The sequence below is a fragment of the Sorex araneus genome, chromosome 1, assembly GCF_027595985.1.
Source record: "Sorex araneus isolate mSorAra2 chromosome 1, mSorAra2.pri, whole genome shotgun sequence".
NCBI classification, from domain to species: Eukaryota; Metazoa; Chordata; class Mammalia; order Eulipotyphla; family Soricidae; genus Sorex; species Sorex araneus.
Genome location: NC_073302.1, coordinates 410,058,540 through 410,081,948, shown reverse-complemented (window position 1 = coordinate 410,081,948; position 23,409 = coordinate 410,058,540). Strand labels below are relative to the sequence as shown.

Sequence of the window (23,409 nt, the reverse complement as noted above, 5' to 3'; positions counted from 1 at the left end):
TGAGTAAGGTGAGGCTGCTAAAATCTCAGGGTTGGGACAAATGGCGATGTTACTGGCACCCACTCAAGCAAATGGATGAACGATGGGATGACAGGTTACAGTGATGCAGCTTAGATTCCACCAAAGAATTGCATACAATGATTTCACAGCCTTTTAATTTGGGGATCAAATGCCCAAGAAATTTCTAACGAGGTAGCACAACAAACTGCATCATTCAATCTCTATTTTTCAATAAATACAAAAAAAGTATTGACTTTTATTTTTTTTACTTGTGGGCTCCCACAAGTAAAAAAAAAATTATGTCTCATTCTCTCTTTTTTATATTTGCCTGATTTAAAAATGAAGCAAAAGAGCCCATTAGCTAAAATCAGCTTAGGGCACAAAGTCAAAACCCCAGTCCCAAGTAATTAACATGCTTAATGCAGACCAGCAGCAACACAATACTGTCAATAAAACGCCACTCTGAGGAGGCATCTTGAAAAGTAACTGCATGATAGTAAATTGGACATCTGCCAGGCTCCAACAGCTAAGAGATTCTACAAATGCGAGCCCTTCACAGATAGATTTCAGGATTGAGTTTGCGATCATTCACTCATGGTGCTGTTATGAGATGGATGGAATGACTTGATCAGAGCATAGTGTCCAAACTTTTAGAGTCCTTCCATTTTAGTAAACCTGGTATAAAATGACTACAGGGAAAGGGTTGAATCACTTGGTTTCTGCTTTCAACTGTGTATTAATGTTTTAAGGTCACTTTCAGTAAATGACTTAATATCTGTAAAATTTCTTAGTTCCACTATTTTGTTACACCAATAAGTCCTCATATTATTCAATAACTCTTGAAGGAAAGTCAGAAGGCAGTGTCAAATTTGTTCATTAATTATGTCTGTTGTGGTTTCTGGGGGACCTTCAGTCGAGTCTGCAAAGAATGCAGTATAGCATTTGAATATGATAGTTTATGAGCATGTGAGATACAAGATTTCATCCATGTTTGTTAGAATATATAACAATTTACCTCGATAAATTAAGAGTTATGACTATAGATAGTTGGAAATAGAAATAGAATGGTTGTTATCAAAATCTCACAAGAATATTAATTAGGAACATCTACTTAGATCTGAATCTGATCTTTTATAATCAACCCCCACCCCAACTATTAGGCCATATCCTACTATTAATCTTCTCTTTGAATAAATACTAAGGTTTTCTATTGTTTGTGTATTTTTCATAGCTTCAAGCAATTTTGCTCATTAAAATACATAATAATTACTAATCTTAAAACTGGCATTGAATTATTAATCACTAATTGTAAAATCTAATCCATAGAAATTTATAGATGTTCCTCAAAAATTTTGAGATTCTATGATTAAAATATTCAGCCAAGTGATTGTAGTGTATATCACCAAATAAATACCTTAATAAGCTTTATGTTTAAAAGAAGTAAAATATACAAAGATATATATGTATATATTTCAGTAAAATATGTTTAGCAATGCCTTGGAATATAGCTTTTTTGAAAATCTTGGTAGATAATACCTGTTAAGATTAAAAATTTTACCTAGTAGGGCTGGAGCAATAGTGCAGAAGGTAAGGTGTTCGCCTTGCAAGTGGCCAACCCAGGTTCGATACCTCCGCCCCTCTCAGAGAGCTCGGCAAGCTACCAAGAGTATCCCTCCCACATGGCAGAGCCTGGCAAGCCACTTTACTGGTGCCCACTCAAGCAAATCGATGAGCAACGGGATGACAGTGATACAGTGATACAGATATATAGCTTAGTAGGCAGATTTGCTCTTTATACACACATCATTAATTGTTAGTATCATATGTTTTATTCATTTAGATGGATGTATCCTTTATCATTAATTACCATAATATGGTATATCTAAATAAATTACTAGATAGTAGATTGTCTTAAAATATCTCACCTTTCAAAATTAAGAGAAATTTCTATCAAATGACATTGAATAAACTGACATAATTAAGCATGATTATATCATTTGGGAATTCCACATGGTTCTGTAAGACTACGAATTCAATATACCATAACCTTCAGTGTTATGTGACAATGGGTAGAGGAAAAAAAATAAAACTGAACATTGATTAATAGAAAAAACATTATATTTGCTGAGTTTCTTAAAACTTAAAACTCTAAGAACCTATTGTTGTAAGTTTCTCCATAAATAATAAAATGCTTTCTCTAGAGAAAATATATTTTTTCTTAGAAACACAGTAGAAGTAGGATGTGGAGTCAGACATTTACAGTTTAAATAAGGACCTTGCCATAATGAGGAATCGGACAAATTTTCAACATGTTAAGCCTGTTCTCTTGTGAGCTGTGATGTTAGGTGAGACAGAGTGTATAAAGAAGGTAACCAGGTCCAGGAAGTGTTACCTGTTGAATAATGTTGGCCAGTGTCCCTTTCTACTCTATTCTTTTGATTATCATTATTTTTTTTCTGAGATAGGCATTTTATATCTGGGCAGGCTCCGGGTGCTACTCTGAGCAAGCTCTGGGCACTATGTGGCACTGGGATTTGAACCTGAGGCTCCCAACTTTTGACTTATTGCCCAGCCCTCTCCTCTTGAATCCTATGTAGCAATTAGGAAATGGAGGGAGGAAATAATGCAAAAGTTTACATTTATGTTTTATATTTCTTTATGTGTTTCTTGGGGCACCAGTAATGTTATTGGTGCCCGCTCGAGCAAATCTATGAGCAATGGGATGACAAGTAACACAAGTGATATGTTTCTTGTACCAAGTGAGGATTTTGATGATGTGCAAAATATTTTAATCTTTTATCAACTTAAACTTTAATTTTACTTTTCAGTCACCTACTTAAATTCAAAGAAAACTTTTTACTGAAAAGAAAATGTATATGGACCTGCGCTTTCTAAGCTATGCCTAAGAATTGGAGCGATTCTCAGAAACATTTTGTCCTTAAACTCACATTCAGCTTTTTCTATGTATGAGAGTCAAGTTGGAAGACTCCTCTAATAGTACTTTTAGGTCACTCATGAAGATATGCTCAGGTTTTGCAAACAGCTGGTGTAGAACACCTTGCTGGAGTTTTAGGTGGGATTCAGTGGGTGTAGTTTGAAAACTGAATTACAGCCTCCATCAGTTAACTCTGTAGAGCTATGTGCTTATTAGTGTGGGGGTGGGGCTGATAAATTTCTTTGAAAATTTATTATCACATTAGCTGTGAAATGCTATTCAGAGTTTTTTTTGCCTCCCTGTTTAAAAGAGAATGCATGAGAAAAGAAAAAATTCACAAATTAGAATGGAACCTATGAAAAGACTGTCAGAAACAATGAGAATTGAAACCTATAAGCTGAGCTTTGCATTTTTCATTTGTGTCAGTTATTGCACTACATGACCTCAGGTAAAGAATCATGTTGAATTCTACTTGGAAGAAGATTATAAGCTGCTAGTTCACAGGTCTGGTTATGAACTGAACTGCAAAAAATCATTGTAACTCAATCAACTGCATAGTGATACTCAAATATAAATAAGTAAATCATCACTCCTCTCGGAAACAAAGTATGAATACTGCAAAGAGATTAAATCCTATTATGTGCAGAATTCATAGTATGAAATGATATATAGAGTAATTAAATTTTGATAGAGATCTAAATCCTGCAAAGCAGTGTTGACTAGCTGCATTTAGGAGGTACTCACAAGAGGTAGCATTGATTCCTATGCAAAGACATATGCTTCACAAACTGACCAGGGTTCCTTTTCCTGTTCCATGATAATTAGTTGAGACAAGTTTCCTTTATTCTCTAAACCTAATTTTCCTCACTTGTAAAATGCAGTTAATTTTCATTTTTGTCAGATGATTATTTTGAAGATCCAATGTGAAAATATATGTAAAGTGTTTAGCACATTGTTTGGCATCACAAAAAATGCTTGTATACAATAAATCTGATTTCCTTTGCCAATGAATGATTAGATCTAAGAAAGAATATGTGATTTGAAGTTGTAAAGCCTCTTTTTATATTATTTTATGTCATAAAAAAATTTAATTCCTCATTTCTTGGCCATTTTGTCTAACAGCAACATGTTGTGACACAATTTATAGGTGAATGAAAAATGAGGCTTCGATAATTACATGAAATTTGCTTGCTTGTTAAAAGTAGAGTAACTGATTAAGGAAATGGTAGTTTGGCAAATGCCTCACTGACTTTTAAAACGTTAGCTAAATATAGCCCTGTAATACTCTTTGATCACCATAGTGTTTTTGTTTTTTAAAAAAATATATGAGTAAGAGAACTATGAATTTTTTGTTTAGTAATTTCATTTATTCACACAAGAATTGACTGGTTTGATGACTACAACTAACTCCATTGGTTATAATTCCATTTTACATATTTTTCAATCAAGAATTATAAGAAATTAAAAGTCCAAGATTTATATGTGCTTAGAATATATGTGTTTAATATATGGCAGTAGCATTTTATCATTGTATCTGATTGTACTTTCTCTTCAGTGGTCTATTGTGTTTTTTTTTTCTTCAGTGCCTTAGGCGTATGAGGTATTAGACCATTAACCCACTGGCCTTTGTAGAGATTACAATGTGATCTGTCTACCAGTATATTGAAATTACCTCTTGCAACTACTGAAAATTCAATAAAACTCTTTGTGTTCTCATATATTCTATAGAAGCTGAATACCCTAAATATAGTATTCAGTATGTGGTGTTTCTAACTAATATTTTAAGAAACTGAAATGTAGAGTTGAGAGATACTATTAGCAAACAATGAGAGAAGCCCAATATGTCTCAAGCATAGAAGAGAATGATAAGGGAAATATTGTGGCATACGGCCTATTGAATTGTATCTCTGAAAGCATGGGTCATTTTATACTATTTTCAGAAGTTTTTATTTGTTTTTTTTTTTTTTTTTTTTTTGCTTTTTTGGGTCACACCCAGCGATGCTCAGGGGTTACTCCTGGCTTTGCACTCAGGAATTGCTCCTGGCAGTGCTTGGGGGACCATATGGGATGCCAGGGATCGAACCCGGGTCGGCCTCGTGCAAGGCAAACGCCCTACCCCCCTACCCGCTGTGCTATCGCTCCGGCCCCTATTTGTTTTTTTCTTAGCAAAACCAAACCAGAAATTAGTTGACAACATAATTTAAGTGCATTGGCCTTTCCAAGTGTCACGAGACAAGAAGATAAAGAGCAAACTTTTTCTTTATTTTTTTTTAGTGGAATGAATCTGCTAAAATATTTGTGTTTGTTTCTTTATAGTCATTTTATAAATTTGATTGTTTTAAGTTTTGAGAAAAATCCATTGAAAGCCCCAACCAATCCTCTTTTATCACACCGAAAATGAGGTCTCTTAAGTATGTTCTTTAATCAGAATCTCCAATCTGAGTCATTCTTTTGGAAAATGCTACGAGTACTGCACTTCCTGGACACCATTGCTTAGCTCCCAGCCTCCGTCCCCAGGAAACACATTCACAGTCTCAGTGCCAGGGAAAGAACACCCTCAGTTCATTCCGAAGGTCCCTTCTTTAGAGAAGTCAAGAAATGCTGCCTCATCTCACCTTCCTGAGGGAATTAAGTCCCAGAGCTTTCAGGGTCTTTGGAAATAGAAAGTGCTGCCTGTTGATACTGAGCCTTTAATTGATTCTGTGGGTTTGGCAGTGGCCCCTGGGGAGTCTGTGGGCCTTTCTGTTGTAAACATAGCAAAATGGTGATGTTTGCACTCTATTCTGGACAGAGAAGCTGATTATCTACAAAATGCTTCCATTTCTGGAAATAAAGCTTGATATGACAACATTTAGAACATGTGTTCTAGGGTTTTTTTTCTTTATTTCAAGAACTATATTACTTATGAAAGGCAAACTCTCTCCTAGAAAGGTTGGATACATTTATTAACACTTTCAAGTCTGTATGTACCGTTTTTCCCTAAGACAAACTGGGAAGAAACCAAAGACATTGCTTTTATGTTGATACTTTATCCATTGAGGGTGTTTCAAGTAATTTGAGTTTGCTGCTAATTTTCCAGAAACCCGAAGTCTCCCTGAATAATTTATTCAACCTATTTCATCCAGATTTTGAGACCTTTGCCAAGTATTTGTTTATCAAATTGTTAATGCTGGTAGACACACATATGGATGAGTAGGTAGAACGGCATGCAGTCTTTTTCTCCAAGAATGGGTGGTTTTGTATTTATCTCATTTGACTTAAACATATTGTCAATTGTAATTAAAAATAAGTAGTATAGGTTTTTGTTTTCAAAAATCTATTCAGATAGAGGGTGACATCACATAAAGAACACAGACCTTGAAGGGGCCAATTTACAGTGGGATTCAAGGAAAGGAGGACAGATATTTACTAACAGCTCACAAAGTGTCAGCTTTTACAACCAGTGCTGTCCCCATCTTTGGAACCAAAAGACTCTATGTCTTCATGTTAGTTCCGTGATGGTGACATGTCTCTCATCACACAGAACTCCCTCTCATATTATGAAAGATGAACTATGTATCTACATATATAGAATTACTATATGGCACAGCTGCAATTACTATAAAGGTATAATTATGGTTTTATTAGTAATCATGTTATCGTTAATTTTTAGCTATATCTTAGTTAAAAGAAAAGGTATATGTAACTACCTGCTGTAATTCAGTGGTAAAGCCTTCACTGTGCCCGTGTGAGGCACGAGGTTTGACCCCTGGAACGGGAGAAGGATGGGGGAAGGGAAGACTGAAGGAAGACGGAGGAGAGATGATGGTCATCATCGTAGCAAATAGAGTTCTAAATCAATGTGTATAGCTTGTTATTGTTTAGATCCTTTACTTCCCAAAAGATCTGAGTTCGTTAAGCACTGTTCTTTTTAAGCAAAATTTGGAGACTACGTTAAAAATAGTGAAATTTGACAGAAAAAAAATAGGGCCGTGAAATTAAGGAGATTTGTCATTGTATTGAGTGGCTCTTTCACTTTAATTTTGGAAAATAAGATGAGGGAGATTGAAAAGGGAATAGGGATTACTATTTTGAGAGTGCTTCACTATTTTCCAGGAAGATACAGGGTATTGTATATATCTTCTTGGTATAGACCTATATTCAAGTAAATTTCTTGAGGAAGGCTTGAGTCTTAAAAAGGGATACATGTAGAAGACTGAGAGGTAGTACACCAGGTAAGCACTTGCCTTGCACATGGTCTAACCATGCTTGATCTCCAGCACCACAAGTCCCACCAGGAGTAATCTTTGAGCCAGGAATAAACTTTGAGCCCAGGTGGGTGTGGCCCCTGACAGGAAACAAAATAGGCTGGAGCAATAGTACAGCCAGTAGTATGCTTACTTTGCCTGTGACAGTCCTGGGTTTGAACCCCAGCATCCCATATAAGCCCGCTAAGAGTGAGTCCTGAGTGCAAAAAAGCTAGGAATAACCCCTGAATACTGCAGGGTGTGGCCCAAAAGTCAAAAAATGAAACAAACAAATAAAAAAAGGGGTGCATGTAAGCGCTTTAAAGTATTTTTGTGAAACTCAGTTTAACCAAAAGGTGAGAGGGAGGACTTTTCAGGGTTTTTAAAAAATGTTGTAATGATCAGTAGCTAAATTCTATAGCTGAAGGCTATTCGTATTATTTAGATGTTTTAAAGACTGTAAAACTCCAATTTTTTGACTATAGGAATAGTATTCTATATCCAAAAGATGAAATGTGGACTTGAAATATTTGAGTGTTGCATACATAAATAGTTATCACCTATATTGCTGAATATCTTCCTTTGCTTATAAAGTACTTGATTATTTGGATGAACATTTTCTTAAGTTTTTTCCCCTTATATATCTATGAGCTTTCATTAAAAAATACTGTTTTTGAAAGACTAAGAAGGCTTTTTTTTTTCTTAAGTTTTGGGGCTACACCCATCAATGCTCAGGGGTTATTCCTGGCTCTGCACTCAGGAATCACTCCTGGGGTTCTCAGGGACCATATGAGATCCTGGGGCTCAAACCTGGGTTGCCTGCATCGAGGTTAGTGCCTTACCTGCTGTACTGTCTCTCTGGCTCCAAAAAAAAGGGCAATTTTAATGAAATTATGGAGATAATGCTCTACGGGTTTCTTTCCTAAGCCTCCAGTAAAGAGTTGTGTGATTTGGGGCAAAGACATTAAATCCTCTGAGTCTCAGTTTCTTTACAGCAAAATGAGCATAGTACATTAGCTATTAAAGATCCTCTTCAAATCTAAAATTCTATTATTATATAAAAACATCTCTTCTTTCTTTATTCCCTATCCTGAAGCTGTGTAACACATTATTAATAGCATGTTTTTTTTAAAGAAATAAAAACAACTTATTGTGACCTAGAGATAACTGACCATTATAGCAAATAATCTTGAAAATTATGAAATACAGATCACCCAGTATGGTGCACAGTTCTTCCCCACAAACATTGAGGGTCAGTATTTCATCTTTGCATCTTGTGTTAATGACCTCTTAAGAACATCCTGGAGATCAACTTCCACCCCTCAGGTCAAGTTAAAAAAGTACTTTGAGTTCATCCCGCTACTTTTCTGGCCTCTGGCATCACCTACTTTCTTGATATTAGGTTTTGATTTCCTTTTCATTTGTGGCTGGGGGAATAATGATAATCAGATACTACTTCTGGGTATCTAGCAAAATACCACTTTATCAGAAGAGAGGCAGGGAACAAGCCACTGAGCTCTGCACAGGACCTATATTCAGATGCTAAATGGTGAAGCCTTTCCGAGCATCCGTTGCTAAGCCAGTATCAGAGAGCTGTATCTTTGACAGTGCTGTTGACAAGATGTGCTGATGTACTGCCTCGTGTTTACCTGCTTTCCTCAGTTTTATGTACCAAGGAGTGATCCATGAGTGACTAAAGCCTCAGAGTCAGCTCTACCTGAAACATTTTAGCAGACTGCCTCCAGATGGACTAGAGCTACATTATTATAAATTATTCTTTGGGGGATACTGAGACTAGACACAGAGACTCATTTTTTTAGCATGCCATTTGCTTCCCTTTTTTTTTTTTTGATCTCTTTCAGATCCCCCAAACACATACCTTATCTCTGACCCTCTTCAGAGACTGCTAATTAAGTAGCAACAGTATACTTGCAGAAGTGTTTTTAAAACTCCATTATAAAAACCTTTCGTATCAACTTAGTTCCTTTCCAAGAAATTTTACAATGCAACAATATTACATAGGAATTCTATGTCAGAAAAATTTCAGGAGGAGGTATAAAACATCAAATACATTTATGGCCAAAAAAGCAGTAGGTATGAAAAAGAGCAAAGAAATAAGGAAGTACTGTTAATGAATCATAAGTTTATCACCTTTTTTTGTTATATAAATCCCTAATTTGCTGCTCTAGAAAGCTGGTGACACTGTTTATTAAAGCCATTCACAGCAACAACAAGAGTCAAAGAAAAATTCCACCTACTCATCAGCATTCAAACTCAGTGTGTCGCCTGTAACAAGCAACACACTGAAAAGATGGTCCTGTGAAGCTTGTCTTGGCAGAAAGCGATTATTTCTGGTATAGCTACATGATTGGAGGAGACTGTGGCTAAGTCTTTCAGCTGTACTGTATGTCCATCATCTGGCATTGGTTGATGCAGATCAGATCTCTAAACTCACTAGCATACGCCGAGTGACTACAGCAGGGGCCTGGGGTGACTGTATTTCTCAGACTCAAGTGGGCACATTATTGATCTCTGTAATCCACAAAATATGTATGTGGGCTTTACTTAGGTTAGAGAGTGAATCCTCTGTTCTTAGATAGCATTGATTGCAATTTTAAGATAGTCTGGGTAGGATTTAAGATGGTATGTGTTTGGTATAAAAAGTTTCCCTGGAAAAGGTCTAAGAGAAACTGAAATCAATACTGCAATGCTACATTATACAGGAGTTTGGAATCGGGAGGTTGAATATCTACTGCAAGCTTTTCCGCTTGGTTAGGAACTTAGGAGGTGTCTGCAAATACCGGATTTCTGTGCTGTGACAAAAGCAACACCTTTAATGAAAAGAAGGAAAGGAAATAAAACACCTTTTCTTCTTTGTAATAAATCATTTTGTTTTTTCTATAGATTGCATGTGGCGTTTGAGGCAGAGAGAGCAAGCTTGCCAATATTGCAAGCTAATGCTTCAGCATGGTTCATTTTTCACTCTGAGCAGGAAACCTCTTCTTAAACTTGTTCATTTTGCAGAGGGAAAATCGAAGCGAGTGGCATATTGTCAGAGCTGCTTTATTGTCATCATTTACAAAGGTCGCTGGAATTAATTGACTACTTACATTACCTATTGTAAAATGACTCATTTAAAAATATATTTATGGGAAAGTAGCAGGGTCTAAGTGACTCGTCATTGTCTTTTGCTTTGGGCTATTATAAACTAGGAAACAAATAATAACTCCAAAATCACAGTGGTGAGGAAAATAACATGCAGTTTGAAAGAAGAAACAGACTCCATTAACTGTTTGACTGGCTGAACTAAAGAAAAGAAAAGAGAGAGCTCCAGAGAATGAAATGTAAATACTAGGTTCATTTCAGTGTCTTTATAGGACCTTATAAGGTGTGGTGAATCTTTTCAAAAATATTCTCAATTGATGTTGTCTGCTAGAAAGCAGATTCTAAGTTGTTCCTTTAACAATAGTGAAAGTGTAAATTAACCCACACTGTAGTTCATGAATCATTGCTACATGCATGAGCATAGTTTACTGAGAGTTATTCTTTCTCAAAAGCACTGCTTCTGAAACTAAACAGGAGAAATGTAAGACGTGAGTAATATTTTTTACAACCAGAACACTATTTTCTAGGTGGAGATTTTGCGTCCTTCTTCCCTTTTTCTTTTTCATCTTACTTCTTTTTCACTGAATGAGGAAGATTCTACTAATTTTCGGAGCTGCCCTCACTAACATTAGAAGCATGGAAACAAGGACATATTGTTAAAAATGAATAAATTACCGGCAAATTAAGCCATCTAGCTCAATAGCAGCAAAAGGAATGCAGTAGTCGATTTGAACAGTCTTCTTAAAAAGGAAGTGTACTTTAAAACCATCCTGCTGTGATCCTGTTAATTACCAAAGAAGCAAGGAACTCTTCTGGTTCATGGGATCCTGTTACCTAGCCTGTGTCAGGTCCACCTGCATTAGCAATCAGACATTTGCACTGTCCCTTCAGACCAGAGAGGGGTTATTATTAAAGAGAAGTCATTTACCCCAATCTGTGAGATGTACTCTGGCAGAAATTCAATAACTGTTTGTGATATGCTCATTCCACTGCTCTGTTTAGTGGCTTAATCGCTTGTCATACAGCAGCATTTGCCTTAATCTCCATCCACCAGATGAGAAACGAAGAGAACGCCTCATTTGGGGGCTTGGTCGCAAAACATAGAATGATGTAGGGGTCTGCTTTTTATCACAAACAATGTGAAGAAAAAGGAAAATTCCTCCCCCCCCCCTTCTCCTTTCCTCTTCTCTCCCACTGTCCCCTTCTCTCCTCTCTAGCCCTCCTCTCTCTCTCCTCCCCCACTAACACTGCTTTTTCTCTCCCACTCACATCCTCTGATGGGCATTCAAGCTAGTAAAATGCATGTTGGAGAATCCCACAAACACAGCTCAGCATACACAGAGCCAGAGGGCTTCTGCCTTTGAATTTCTGCTCCAAAGTAAAATGGAAACAAACAAACAAACAAACAAATGCTCTTAGAATTCAGACAGGAAGAAAACATCAAAGGAGCATTTAGAGATTTAAGAGGGGGAAAAAAAATGAATGCCAACCAAACAAGAACTAGAATCTATTTTAATTGAAATGCATATTTGAAACTTACCTTGCAAAAGCAGTTTCTGTGAAACACCGCCTTCTGTGTCTCTGCCTGCTGGATCCCTCAGTCCCTTAGTTGCGATAATCACATGGTTGTGTTCTTGCCTGGGTGGAAATAGGTGCATATGTGTGTGTGTAATCAAGTATACACGAATGTGTACTATAGTTATGCACACACGTAGGCAAGCTTAGCTTTGCATTCTAAAATGTAAAGGCAGGCACCAGACGGCCGCTGGGATTCCTTCTTTTTCTCCCGGAACTCTCAGTCGCAGGCTGAGGCTCTCAATCCAATGAAGAGAGATCCGGCGAGCGAGCTTTATTTCTCCTTGTTTCCATGGTGGTTAGTGGTGCATCGTTCACCCGATCAGTTGTCACACTGACATGGTGCTGCCTGCTCAGCGGTCATTAATAACTGAACACCCTCCACTCCCCAGAGAGGAGCCAATCGCTTCGGACTGCCAAGATGTAACACTCGCAGCTGCTCCCGTCTGGTTGGCTGAAACAACCTGTCTGTTCTATGACACTGCTGCTTAGGATACAAATAAATGAAACAGGCTTGCATATTTTCATAGGTCTCCCTTCCTCCCCTCCCTCCCTCCCTCCCTCCCTCCCTCCCTCCCTCCCTCCCTCCCTCCCTCCCTCCCTCCCTTCCTTCCTTCCTTCCTTCCTTCCTTCCTTCCTTCCTTCCTTCCTTCCTTCCTTCCTTCCTTCCTTCCTTCCCTCCTTCCTCTCTTCATTCCTTCTTCCTTCCCTCCCTCCCTCCCTCCCTCCCTCCCTTCCTTCCTTCCTTCCTTCCTTCCTTCCTTCCTTCCTTCCTTCCTTCCTTCCTTCCTTCCTTCCTTCCTTCCTTCCTTCCTTCCTTCCTTCCTTTTTCTTTTTAAGGGAGAGGATATAGAAAGGATTTTTAAAACAAGCTTCGCAGTTTTAGGTTATCTGTTATTAAAAGAACTGTTCCCCCCTACCCCTGCTTTTGGAAGTAGCAAGACAAGCCACAGATAAAGTTTCCCTGATATCTGAAACACCTCGGAGGGATCCACAGACTTCTACTCCCTCTTTACAAAGTTCACCAATAGTAAGATTTAAGAGCAGCCTGTAACTGTTTTGAGTTACATTTCATTTTCAATAGGTCTACTGAAACTTAATACATGTACTTGGTATTCAATAACACTTTAAAACAAAACCAGTGACATTTAAAAAAAAAACCTTGGATGACCAGATTTTTAAAGAAAATCATATATTTGCTTCTCTATAATTTACAACATTGACATATGAAGGGATATTTTTAAAAACATGTTTTCCCAATTATATTCACTTCTCCTTATGTGATGCAATTAATCTGCCAACGATATATGAATGGGTGTGTGTGTGTGTGTGTGTGTGTGTGTGTGTGTGTGTGTGCGTAGGATGTATATATCACTCCTCTGGGACAATACCTCAATTTTAGTAAATCTTCAAAACTATTAGGTTGTAAGATTGTATACTTTTAATTTATATATACCAGGAAAATATACTGCAGTGCCACATATGTGAAGCATTTGGAAATGAAGTACAAAAAAGCAGAGCAATGTATATATTTGAGAGAACACTTGTGAGACAATAGAAGCTTTTGAAATGCAGATTTTAAAACCTTAGTTAATATTCTAAAAACAGATAATTTTGAAAAGAACAGAACGTGAAGATTAATTTATCAATAGGTCCAAAAAAATCAAGCTGGATTCATGACTCCAGCCCTCATTTTAAAGCACTACCCTCTAGTGGAGTAAAAAGAAATGGCATTTTCATGTTAAATAGATTTACCACTTGAAAGACAGGGGGAGTGTAGGTATAACTGTTCCTGTTTGTTTATTTTAATTTAAATGACATAGATCAGTATTCTGTACTTTTATAATAATGCAAGGAACTGATTAAACGACCAACTTATTTCTAAGAACAAAATATGTTAACTCTGAGTTCTATTTAAAAAGTTCTCAAGTGTGCTATATTTTTCTTCTACAAAAATTAGTTCAAATGGTTTGTGAAAATTTGATAATAAGTTCCAGAATAAAGTAACCTCTTTGTGAGCTTAATAACACCTATTTGAGGATGTTATTATGATGTTCTATTCTTTTCTAGTTATTCTCAGTTTAACTGTAAATGTTAGGGATTTTTGGTCATGGTCTGAGGCTGTTGTGGTGAAGTGTGTTTGCGTATAATTTAGTGTACTTAAGATACCGGCAGTGATCACACTCATAACTCTTCCCTCAATTTTTCTTCAATTTCTTGCTTATTTTAATTCATTTCAGTGTTAGTAAGAGTTATTTCTACATGTGGAAGAAATATATTACAATTTTATAATTATTTGAAAAAGCAATTTTCGTCTTATACCAGTGAGTCCTTAAGCATTTAATTTTGGTTGATTGGTATTGACTGTATAATTGACAAATCCAGTAATCAAAACAAATTATAATGTTCTTATAATGAAGGTAAGTGGTGATAATCAAATATATGATTAAAATTCTTTTTTGGTTTATAAATAAAGCTAACATACCTATGTTTTTGGTCTCTTTAGAAATCAAAGAAAATTCTTAATTTTTTTTAAAAAATTTGTTTTTAAATGAATCACCATGAGATTTACAAACTTCCATGCTTACAAACTTACGTTCCAGTCATATAATGATCAAGTACTCAGCCCTCCACCAGTGTCTATTCCCCACTACCAATGATCCCAGTATCCCTCCCACCACCCTTACCCCATTCCCCCCACCCCACCCCGCCTCTGTGGCAAAGCATTCCCTTTTGCTCTCTCTCTCCTTTGGGTGTTGTGGTTTGCGATAGAGGTATGGAGTAGCCATCATGTTCCGTCTATAGTCTGGTTTCAGTTTGATTCTCCCATCCTGAGGGGGGCGCTCCAAGCACCCTTTACTTGGTGGGCCCTTCTCTATCTGAGCTGCCTTTTCCCCCAGCATGTGAGGCCAGCTTCCAAGCCCTGGAAGCTGGTATGGATCTCTACTATTCTTGGATGTAAGTCTTGCATTCTGTTACTTTATATTCCACAAATGAGTGCAATCTTTCTATGCCTGTCCCTCTCTTCCTGACTCATTTCACTTAACATGTTACTCTCCATGTTGATCCACTTATATGCAACAAAATTCTTAAATTTTAATTTAATGAGAATCGAGGAATATTTCTAATGCTACTTTACACTGCATTATACAGTTTTTTTTTTAAGATAAATGGTTACCTTTGAAGGTACATGGGAGATTAGATTACTTTTCTTACAATGGTCCTTTATTGGAGACACATTACAAATTCATTTTTATAGATTTGATAATGCAGAACATTGAAAGTAAGATATAAGTGTGAGAGAGAAAACAACTCTAGCTTTGAAGGAAAAGATGGAGGAGGAGTTTATTTCGTGATTCAGTAGAATCACTGTGTTTTGGTCATTTGAGGTCAGTCTTTTACTGGAAATATGAAAGTTACTTCTCCATTAAATTTCCTGTTATTTCATCAATATAGTGAAGTAGCAAACAAAGACATTAACAATAAAACATTAATGGAATAAAAAAATTAAGGCTAGGGGTCAGGGATTTTGCTTAGTGATTTGGTTGAACCCCAAGTTTGATCCCCTGTACTACCCCACATGCAAAGTAGGGTCCAAGAGCACTGCCATTGGAATTCACCATTCACAGTAGGTGTGTTTGCTTCATGCACGACAACCATGTGTGTAAGCACAGTGACTAAGCTTGTGATCCTTGGTCCCCTCACCCCAACAACAGTGAAAGGAAAGGAAAGTGTGGGAAACAATTTTAGGACTTTTGGATTATTGTAATTGCAAATGCCCATCAAATAAAAAACAAAGATCAGAATTCTAATGCTGAGTTGTAGATGATCAAAAGACTTATCTATTAGCACATAGGTCAGAAAGAGCAAGAATTCTGGCTTTCCCCTTTTCACCCCCACCTGCCACCTCTCTACTTTTCCCACCTCCACACTTTTTTTTAAATTGAGTCAACCTACCTTACAAGTCTATTCATTTTTTTAAAAAAATTAATAAATCACCAGGAGATTCAGTTATAGATTTACAAACTTTTGTGATTAGGTTTTAGTCATACAATGATCGAGTACCCATCCCTACACCAGTGCCCATTCTCCACCATCAATGTTCCCAGTATCATCCAGTATCCCTCCCGCCACTACCACTCCATCTCCCCCCTCCCCCACCCCCTCTCTGTGGCAAGCACATTCCCTTATACTCTCTCTTTTCTTTTGGGTGTTATGGTTTGCAATACAGGTATTAAGTGACCATCGTATTTGGTCCATAGTCTATTTTTAGCACGCATCTCCCATTCCAAGCGAGCCCTCCAAGCATCCTTTACTTGGTGCTCCCTTTTCTATCTGAGCACCCTTCCTCCCAGCATATGAGACTGGCTTTCAAGTTGTAGAGCAACCCTCCTGGTCCTTATCTCTACTACCCTTGAGTGTTAGTCTCCCATTATGTTACTTTATATTCCACAAATGAGTGCAGTCATTCTATAAGACCATTCATGTATGGAACATTTTTAAACTTCTTTACCCTATTCATTACCTATTACCACCAATGTTTCTTGCCACCACAGTCCACTGGCCCTCCTTTCCCCTGTAAGATGCCCTTCTTCCTGCTCCTTCTAGTAATTGCAGTTCTAGGTTCCCTTGAAGAATTTGCTCTCCTTTGGCTGTGTCTTTCTTTGTGTTGCTTCACTATATCCTACCTATGAGTTATATTATGTCATTCTATCTTCGTCTTTTTTGCCTCTGATTTATTTCCCTTGTCATGACCCCACTAGTTGTCTCTGATGCTGCAAAAGATAAACTTGTTTATAACTAAGTGGAATAGCATTGTGTAAATGGTCCACATCTTAATCTGCATTAGTAGTTGGACACTTGGGTGTTTACATATCTTTTTTGTTTTAAGTGGTGGTGTAATAAGCATGCATGTGTACATAATGGTTTTGGATCTGCATTTTTGTTCTTTAGATACTTGGGAGTTGAATCACTCTATGTTTTCCTAGATAAATTTTTAGGATGTTGAGAAATCCCCATTGTCTTTTACCTAGAATCTGAACTACTTTATATTCCTATGAATGAGGGTATGTTTTCTTCCACATTCCTTCCAGCACTTGTTTTTTTTGCCTTTTAAAATAGAGGCCAATTTTACAAGACTAAGGTGATATCTCATTGGTGTTTTGTTTTGCATTTCCCTCTGACACTGCACTGTGGACAGCCCTCTTATTGATGGCTTCTTTAGCTGTGCAATAGTTTGTTAGTTTGAACTCATTTTAATTTTAATTTTTTGTTTCATTTTCATGGGGGTGGGTACATCTGTTGGTACTCCAGGATTATTCCTGATTTAGGGATAACTGCTGGTAGCACTTGGGTGCTATATGCCAAGTGGGGGATTTAATAATGTTTAACCAAAGCAAGTTCCATCAGAGCACTTTCATACATTATTTTTTTGCAAGGGACTTGGGGGAATAGAGATAGAGGGGAACATGAAGTCTTCACTTATGTATAATATAATAAACATGTAATTTTTATGTTTTGATGGTGTCAGTGATAAAATCTAGAGGCCTCAAATAACTGAGTCATGTGTCTCACATCTGAGACACACCCCCAGCCAAAGGTTTAATTTTTAATGATAGATAGGACTTCAGTTGAAGAGCCAAAATAATTTATACTATTCAAGGAAATAGAAAAGAGAAAGATGCTGAAAATAAGGGAGAAAGTCCCTTTATCTCTTGTTTCATCCCAGTCTCCTTTCTCTTTCCATTCTTTCTGTTTGACTATCTCTGTAAATCCATTTTTCCTTATTTTCCTTCTTCCACTGCATTGTTTGTCTCTCCCAAAGAGGATTTAATTTTATTTTTACTTCTTCTCCAGTCAACTGAATAAATAAAACAATTAAATATATGTGAAAATATAACAGAAGATAGACAGTAGTCCAATAGGTAGTTTGTATGTTGCAAGGAGATAACTAAAAGGAAGTATATCAAAAGAGTATATATAGCAGTAGTTACCTCTGATAAAATAATGTTGCCTTAATCTTTTATATTTCTCAATCTTTCTGTAGTTAATATAAATTATTTTATAATACTAAATAATAATTATTTAAATTTTTAAACTTTGAATTTATAGGTAGAATTTTCTTTCTATGTCTGGAGTTGTCTTGTTATTGAACTATATAACCTTAAATTATTATTCAGTTCCATCTAGAACGCATTAAGTAAAATAGATCAACACCTATTAACTGTCAACTTGTACCCAATAATCTAAAAAGACTATTTCATGAGCTGTCTCATTTAACCATCTCCATTCAAAAACTGTGTAGGGATGGAAAACTACTATAGGACTATAGGTGCTGTCTTGTAAGAGGTTGACCTTAATTCTAATCACTTGCACTGCTGGGTAAACTTTAAATATAGCCAGATGTGGCCCAAATCAGAAAAAAACAAAAAAGGAAGAAAAAAGAGCATAAGAAAGTGTACATCTCAATGAAGATATTTCCCCCCCTTTTTTATAGCATTTACCTTCTATCATTATATATTATTATATATTACCTTCTATTATTATATATTGTCTTATTCCAACTTGTATTTTGAGTTTTGATTTATTATTTGATAGTAAGCAACTTTGAAGGCAAAAACTATGTCCCATTTGCTTTATATTTTCAACAGAAGTTTTACACATTATGAAATTATTCATTTAATATCATTGAATGAGTGAAAGAGTAACTTGCTATTTCTTCATGTTGGTTTTGTTCCAATTTTGAATAAAACGAGGGAATTATTTACGAAATTGAAAACCCCTGCCCCTCATGGAATACATTTTGTAAGATTATTGCTTTAATTGTATAAGTGGATATTCATAAGATAACTGTTATTTATTGTAAAATATAACGTGACTCTTGATCTGGCCTTTTTCTTTGCCAATCACTTTCTCCTTTCATCTTCTTTGAATTGGATTTATTTACTATCATTGCATTCATGTAATTGCATGATTCATATAGAATTCTAGGCAAAATCAGACCCCGTGATGCAACCAAGATGTAGGCAAAAATAAATAAGCAAGAAGATATGATATAACATATTGCTCTTGATGCAGTATTGTTAGGAAAAATCTGTTGCTATTTTCAGGCTTTTGTATGTTATCTTTTGCAGAGGTAGATTCATGAAAATGATAAGTTTATATCTGAAAAAGAGATCAAGGCTATGATTTCTGAACAAGAAAAATCAAACTTTTTGTCAGTAAAACATTGGATATTGAGTTATATTCCACCATCTCAACGTTAAAGGAGCATTAAAATTTTCATGAATATTTTATGTTATGTTTCCTAGATGTTTGAAAAAAGGGGACTGTTAACCATTCTTCTCCAGTTCTCTTCCTTCATTGATGGAGAGTGCAAGAGGCCCAGAGCTAAATTTCTTCTTATAATCTTTTATGACTATTCACAGAGTTATTCCTTCTAGTGGGGGATGTGTTTTGAAGAGAGGACGGTACTTGCTACAGCTAGTTAAGAAGACAGCATAGATGGGAGAATCTTGTCACTAAGACCTGCTTTGATTTCACCTCCGAATTTGGAACTTTACATCTTAAAACTATCTTTAGCTCTATTTTATAATCCTATGTATTCTTGTAGAACTCCCCTAGAACTTTTAAATCTTTTGGTCTTAAATCTATATTTAGAAATGGGTTGATTAGATGATCAAACAGAGGTAATACTGGACATAAACTGGGCACTGAAAAGCTTATTTACTTTTGGAAGTTACCCCTGTATTTATTCTCACTGTGTTTACATCATACAAGATAGATTCTTCCTGGATTTAGCCATTTATTTTCTAGTTTCTGATTCAGGGTATTGAAAAGGGGAGTTTTGACTAATATAAGGTACGCTTAAATTAAGTCAAATGCATATGGATAAATATTCAAACTTTGTTTCATAAAATGTAGGTTTTGTCTCTTGATACCTTCCATTGACCTCTAGGTATGTCTAGAGCATTTTAAAAATGCATTCAAGGAATTTTGAGAAGGGAATAATAGCCAAAATTCCTGCCAATCTCCTTTAAGTTTGTAAGAAGTTACCCATACTAAGAGTGTGTGTATTAATCAGGATACCCTTAGCTGCCAGGGAGACATCTGCGGCTTAAACTAGCTCAAACTTAAAACTAGTTCGAATTGAAAAGTGACATTATGGCAAGGGTAATATATAATCTTTTGTGCTATACTATGTGCAAAGGGACACTTGAAACCTTAGAGGAATTTGTTAAGGACTTGATTACCCTTGACTGTTGCCACAAGATTTTTTTTTTAATTCTTTCCTGTTTGCTTTTCTCTTGATATATTGGATTTATTTTCACATACTATAGACTACTTTGTTTTCATGTCCATAAGCATGACTTTCAACAATTTCCAAGTCTTTTTTCTTGAAGTTTTGCCACCAAAGAGACTGTTTTTCTTGACACCAATTTGGGAAAGTTGGCCATGGCCAGGTGGAAGGAGATCTCTGACTATCTCTCAATGGACCATATGCTTATCTCTGTTGATTCCATCCTGTTTTCCCATTTAAAAACATTTTATATTAGATATATCTATACTATAAATAGCACTGTAGCACTGCCATCCCGTTGTTTATCGATTTGCTTGAGCGGGCACCAATAAATGTGTCCATTCTGAGATTTGTTGTTATTGTTTTTGGTATATCAAATACGCCACGGGTAGCTTGCCAGGCTCTAGCGTGTGAGTGGGATACTCTTGGTAGCTTGCTGGGCTCTCCGAGAGGGACGAAGGAATCAAAACTGGGTCAGCATCCTGCAAGGCAAATGCCCTACTTGCTGTTCTACTATAAATAATATAATATGTTATAAATCATATAGCACTGTAGCACTGTTGTCCCATTGTTCATCGAATGGGCACCAGTAGCATTTCCATTGTGAGACTTGTTACTGCTTTTGGCATATCAAATATGCCATGGGGAGCTTGACAGTCTCTGCCTTGCAGGCGGACACTCTTGGTAGCTTGCCGGGCTCTCTGAGAGGGATGGAGGAATCGAACCTGGGTCGGCCGCATGCAAGACAAACACCCTGCCCACTGTGCTATTAGCTCCATATTATATTAAACTATATCTGTCACTGTCACTGCCATCCCGTTGCTCATTGATTTGTTCAAGCGGGCATCAGTCACATCTCTTATTGTGAGACTCATTGTTACTGTTTTTGGCAAATCCAATATGCCACGGGTAGCTTGCCACACTCTGCCATGATTAAACTATATAATAATATAAATTATAATATATATTTATATTAGATATTTGTTGTGTTTAAATATTCACTGAGCAGCTGCATTTACTGCATCTCTTTATTTCAAACAATTAATATGTAGACAGATGCTCTTTCTTCTTTTACAGATAGATTTGGTGGTTAGGTTACTTCAGATAATGTTTGAAGTATGTGATGAGTAAGGGTTGGAAGCCATATCTTACGGCTAAGCTAGAGTTTTTGAACACCTCACTGTGCTAAATATAGATGTTATCAAAGGAAACTTAGAGAAACATGCTTCAAGCACACACTTAATGGTTTTCTTTAGCGAAGCATCAGTAACCACAGTGCTTGTAGGGTGGAAGTTGCTGATCCCCAGGTGCCCTTTCTCCATACATTTTCTGCTGGGCATGTGATCCTAGATTATCTGAACTGTATCTTCTCTGCCATTCCTCTGCACTACATGGAACCGCCAGCCGAGATTCAAGTCACTTGCTCTCATCATCCATTTGACTCTCAGTTAAGTCAGTATCTGTGACGAGGGTCCTCTTCCACCATATTCTGCATATTTTTCTCTGTTACAGATAACAAGGCCTCTCATGTTTCTTCAGCGACACACGTTTTCGCATCTTTTCCCACTTTCCTTCACATTCATTGATAAAGCCAGTTTTGCTTCTGTTTCCAAATTCTCTTGTTTCATTTCCTTTGCTTAAATCCAGTTTCTTACAGTACCTGAGTACTGTTGCAACTCTTTCTGCGCAGAGACTGCTCTTTCCCCCCACCTTTAGGGCAATGTGAGTATATGCACTTCCATTTATATGCATGTTGATGAGGGATAAGATTTTATACCTTCCAAATTCTCACTGCTGGGTGCTTGTCATTGTCATAACCATATATAGGCCCATACTATCCCTTGTTATTCCATTTTGTTATTGTTCAATTTTCTTATTGTATATGAGACAATATCTATTGAACAGTATTATTTTTATGCAAAACTTCTCTGCTAATAACAGTTTGGAAGATTTTAACTCAAGTGTATCTAGTAAAAAATTTCAGTTTCTTTAAGTGAAAAGAACATTGACTTGTACTTCATTTCAAAATAGAATTTAGCATCAGCATCTTTTCGAATATAAGTCACTCTATACTTTGATCTTCAGTCTTTGTTATTGTTTGTTTGTTTGGGGGCCACATGAGGCAGTGTGTGTCCACTTAGGACTTATTATTGGCTCTGGACTCAGGGATCACTCCAGGAGGGATTTGGGGGACCAAATGTGATGCCAGAGATCAAATCCAATCAGCTGTATACATGGCAGATGTCTTACTTATTGTACTTCCTCTTCAGAAACTTTGAGATTTTATTGTTATTGTTGTTATTATTATTATTATTATTGTTATTATACTATTTTGGTTTGGGTGTGTACCAGATGATACGTCAATTATTCCTAGCTCAGAGATCAGAGATCATTCCTGCAAATGCCAGGGGTAAAACCAGGGTTTGCTACATGCAATACAAGTGACATTTCCTCTACTATCTCTCCAACCCTATTCTTCACTCCTCATCACTGTACTCTCATTGCATCTTTTTTTTTTGACACCCAAAACCCTTCAAATATCTCAGTTCTCTTCCCTCCCAGTTGTCTCTCTCTTTTCTTTCTTACTTCTCCTGGCTGACTTCTGAAGCTAAAATCTGTCATCTTCTCTTACTCTCATCTTCCACCATATGTGTCCATTCAAAATGCTTGGAGAATGCAAAGCTCTTTGTTTCCAACTTTTATCACCAGGTATTAATTTGTTTCTAGAAGAATTTACACAGTACTGTACTCTATTATCTACAAAAAAAAAAAGCTAACCATCATTATATCTGGATTTTTAGCAGTTTCCTTCCGTCCTTGAATTTGTCTATATCAGCTCTTCAATCAGCTAACTTGAATGGTTGAGATGGTTCTAAGCTTTTGCACTTTCTTAGCTGCTGCTTTCTCAATCTGAATATTCCAAGGGGAAAATGGCATTATTTTTAACCAAATTGAATTCAGACCTTAAGGTGTAAACATTGCTATTTTCACAATCTCTCAACTTTCTAATGCTTGCTTATGCACAATCGGCATTATTTATCTTGTAGTTTTAACAAGATTGGTTATTATTGACAATCTGTATGTACCTCCCTTTTATTCTTCAAATTCATTAATCTCTGTGGTCTCAGGAATTGCAACCTGCATTCCATACTTTCTCCCAAATTTGTAAACATGCTTAATTCTTTACTCATATCTAAAACTAATCTTCTAAGCTTATCCCTATGTGGAATTTCTCTTTTTGTTTATTTTATTTATGGTATTGCTACCCA

The 23,409-nt window shown here is 36.5% G+C and overlaps 2 protein-coding genes across 3 annotated transcripts in view; one reads left to right on the top strand and one right to left on the bottom strand.

The window, feature by feature from the left end:
• The window catches only part of LRRN3 (leucine rich repeat neuronal 3), a 35,240-nt gene extending 22,859 nt beyond the window's left edge, over positions 1-12,381 (bottom strand). Inside the window, exon 1 of the mRNA XM_004602089.2 lies at positions 11,807-12,381. The gene's annotated coding sequence lies outside the window, so the exon portion shown is untranslated. The remainder of the gene's footprint in view (positions 1-11,806) is intronic.
• Positions 1-23,409, top strand: part of IMMP2L (inner mitochondrial membrane peptidase subunit 2) — a 920,367-nt gene that overhangs the window by 444,172 nt on the left and 452,786 nt on the right. The window lies entirely within an intron of this gene.